Source organism: Motacilla alba, chromosome 5 (assembly GCF_015832195.1).
Source record: "Motacilla alba alba isolate MOTALB_02 chromosome 5, Motacilla_alba_V1.0_pri, whole genome shotgun sequence".
NCBI lineage: Eukaryota > Metazoa > Chordata > Aves > Passeriformes > Motacillidae > Motacilla > Motacilla alba.
In genome coordinates this window covers 20,276,261-20,280,649 of record NC_052020.1, presented here as the reverse complement: position 1 = coordinate 20,280,649, position 4,389 = coordinate 20,276,261, and positions in this window count along the sequence as shown.

Genomic DNA, 4,389 nt, shown 5'->3' with positions numbered 1-4,389 from the left:
CTTCCCCACAGTAAAAAGCAGTCATCCAGTTACAATTCCCAGACTTTCCAGCCTGTCTCCTTCCTCCTGCCCTCCCTTTTTATCATATACCAAAGGGTTTTATGTTTCAGATCTGAATGTTAATGAATCATTAAAAGTGTAATTTTGAGTATATATTTACACTTTAAAGTTTAAATGTGAGATGTTTGCTGTTCACTAATATGATTGGTTTATCAAAAAAGCTTAGGTCTGTTTTTTCTGCCTCTTCATAGGAATTTTTTCTTATGGATCTTTGTAAATCATACCTACAAATGTAAAAATAGATGAAGCTATCCTCTAGATTATCTCAAATTAGTAACTGTGAATAGAGATGATAAGAAGCAGGAGAAAAAAAAAATGGAAATAATTTCATCCTGCTTGGTTTTCTTGGTGTTTGAGAGGTGGTAACTGATTCAGCTGAATTCTTTTTTCAGACATTCTTGAAATGGTCTTTATGTTGTAGATTATCTATGCATAGTACACCATGTCAAAATGTCATTTAGTTTCCAGAGTGTTTAATTTCCAATTTTGTAAGGGTTTTCATAGTTTTAATGTCTATCGATATAAAATATATATAAACCTGGAGCTCAGATTTTAGACAGAATTAAACACTTAACTTCTATATATTCCCTTGAGAATTGATCTTTCACACTTTCACCCCTCCCCCTCATCTTTTTAAAACTTGTATTACCAGCTATATAAACTTCAATTTTTAATCTTTTCTTAAAGTCTGAATTTTGCTCTTAATGATACCTTTTGGGATTGACTGCTGCAACTGGACTAGACATTATTCACAGTCTTTTTATATGCTTTTATCTCTTTTTTAAAAACATTCAAAACAATTAAAGATCTTTAAAGCTGACTACTTTAATATTATCTTACAGAATCTTTAATCTTCAAAAACAGAGAAGAAGTTTATTTTTTAAAAAATTATTTATCTTATTTTTTAATGTATATATATTTTACCAGAATTTATGTTTCAGAAACTGCACATGTTAAGAAACAACATAATGCATCTTCCTGTCAGGGTTATTTTTTACTTCCTCTGTAGGAATAATATTTTATATTCCTGTAACCAGATATTTTTTTCTGCAAAATCGATACTCTTGGGTGACTCAGATGTCACAAAAACCTGTCAATAACACAAACAATTAAAATTTCTTGCTTCAGTAATAATTCTTTTCAATATTTTTAGACTATTAGAATCTGAAACCTCAATATATTTGTCATGTTGGCACAGTCTTTTGCCAAAGTAGAGAGCATCTCCAGGTTTATCTTAGCTAACAGTGATCCCTTTTGGAATATTTTACAGAGAAGATCTCACTTTAGCCAACAATAATCCTCTTGGGTCTGAAGCCCAGAGCGTAGCAGTCTGTATTACTGGTGCTTCAGCCCCCATAATCATCCCACAGGAAGTCAAGCAATCAGGAGTTTCTTCAGAGAGGAAAAACATTAAATTTTGAAACCACTGAATTTTCAGGACAGTTCCTCTTTTCCCCATTTATGACATATGTCTACACAAGATGAGCAAGACTTTCTGCTTCTTTCAGGTGTTGATGGATATGTGAAAGGACAAACACATGTATTTGACTTTATATATATGAAAAGTTTTGAGAAAGAAAAATATAAGAACAGAGACAAGGAATATCACTCCCCAAATTAAAATATATGATAGGAGATTAACAGATACAATTTTGCATATTTATTATATTAAGCAAAACCTCCAGTGAGATCAAAACATTGTAACATCAAATCACTTGCACACATGGCTCATTTCATTTTACTGATTTTGTTCTCCAGAAAAAAATGTCTCTCTGCCTCAAGTTTTAGTCAAGCATTTTGATTCTGTATTTGTACAAGACAATGTATTCCTTAATGAATTTAGGAGGTTGATTCACTAGATTTCAGAAAGTATAGGTTACTTCTTTGTCTCAGGCACCAAAACAATGTAAGCTCGTGCAGAGGTTACATTCTTCCATACATTATTTTTTTACTATTTCTGGGTTTTATACAGCAGGTGAAAACATGGCTAGATTCCTGTCTTTTCTCATTTTTGCACACACATAACTATTTGGTAAAACAGGTGTTCATAATTAGGAAGAAATGTGTAAAAGTTTTTCAAATATTTCTTTCTAGCTTCTGGCTCAGTTTCTGAAATTACAATGTGGATTTGTTTCTATATGTACTCTTCCTTCAGATCCATGGTAGCTTCATTTAACACAATTTAGAAAACATGTACTTTAAAGATAAATATCTGATTTAGGACTTAGAATACACCTTAGAATGTTCTGCAGTAGATGACTAGTATAGGATTGTGGTCTTCTTAAATTTGGAAAATTATTCTGTAAAAAAAAAAATTATTTTGTCTTAGAAACACCTTGTTCTGTGTTTATTATCCTGGAAAGCTGCTGAGTAGCTCAAGCAATCCTGTTGAGATTTGTGCTTACCAGAAATAAATGGAAAAATCCTGGGATGGTCCATTTGGTTTGGAACATTTCTTAAATGAGAAAAAGAAAGTTGCTTAATTCTAATAAAAGTTCAGTTGTGAGAAAAACAATTTGCAAAGAGCTCAGGGATTATGTTATACTAGATAGATACTGATGCAGGGAGCAGACCAAAGGTCTTCCAAGTGTGCTGCTTCATTGGCTACAGAGCCATTTCCCCATTCTCTATGGTTCAACAGTTATTTAAGTATTTTCTACAATGTAAAGAGTTTCAATGGAAGTGACACTTCTCAGTAAGTGTAAAAGCTTATATCTGCTAATGTTCTGACCTAGTTGAGCATTTAGGAAGCAGCAATATTGCTGTCTTTTTGTAGGCTAAGTATAGCTCAGGTGTCTAACTCCAATAAAGTCATGGCCATGAGTAATAACTGGCAGAAAATGTCTTAGTGGTTGAGAAAGAGAGGCAAAGAACTGTTTTCTTGGTATTTTGTGCTGGGGAGCTGTGACTTCCTGGCTTGTATAAATCCTTTTTTGTTGTTGTTGTTTTGTGGTTTTTTGGTAGTGGAAGGAGTTTGTTGGTTTGGTTTGGTTCAGTTTGGTTCGGTTTGGTTTGGTATTTTTAGTTAAATATGCATTATATGGGCATCCTGGGGATGAACCTTGGAAGTGTGAATACCCTGACAAGGAGGCAGGCAAGAAATAGGAAGTGAAAGTTGTTGATATTCTAGTTTAATGTGACAGGAGATAATGTCCTTCTGAACCTGAAATGTCCTTCCACAAGTGCATAATGCACACGTAAGTATGTCACAAATTGCACTAGTTGAAGAAAATGTAAACACTACAGGAAATGATGAGACAGACTCTCATCTGAACCTAATGCAATTAAAGTTGTGCCCACAGTACTGTGCACATGGTTAATGAATCAATTATAAACAGTAAGAGCCTATTCTTCTCTCAAGGCACAGATGTAATTTCTGCTGACTCTAAATAATTTTTTCAAATCATAAGTCATTTACATATCTAAAATAAAGAAGCATGTATATATACAACAAAGATAATGTTAAAATTAAGCGGAGATGATGTAAAAAATTAAGTAGGACTCTTAAGTAGTCCATTCCACTCCATTCCATTCCATTCCATTCCATTCCATTCCATTCCATTCCATTCCATTCCTTTTTCTATTGCTTTAATTCATAAAAGTGCTAAGATTTCCCTTCATACTGTGCATCAATAGTGCTTAACAGCAATGGAAGTTCATTACTATCAGGAAAGATACCTAGTGTTGACTATATGTGTCATAGTATAGAGCAGCTTTCTTTTTCCATTCGTGTTTTGGGTAGTGTCTTCATTAAGGACTTGCAATAGACAAGAGCAAGTGGATGATACTGAAAAGGGGTCAGAATATTGCACTGAAGAGGGGAGATAAATAATCATAGTGAATATTCAACATGAATTGAGCATTTTCTTCAGTCTTCTTTGAGAACATATTTCATTAATTTTTGTTGATGTATCCATTTACACTTGTACAAAAAGGATGACAAATTTAAGGTATAAGTTATTTCCATAGTAAGCTGTTTTCTGACACTTCTATATGTCTAGAAGCATCTTCAGACTATAAGTAGGTGGACATTCAGATCATCTGCTATCTGGAACCTAGACATGTAACATATGTTCTTCTCTAGAAATGCTATTTAAAGATTTTGGGCTCTTTCTTACATCTTCCGAATCATTGGTGTGTAATGGCAGCTGACTATACAGATAATATTATTTTTAATTAAGAGATTTTTTTGTGTCACAGATGCTTTTGGTCATCTGTGAATATAAGACCTTATGTACTAGACAACCTTTCTTCAAAATTTATGAGAATTAAAACTACCCTCCACAAATGTGCATTAATAAGTCTTAATAAGAAGGCATATAGTTGAAG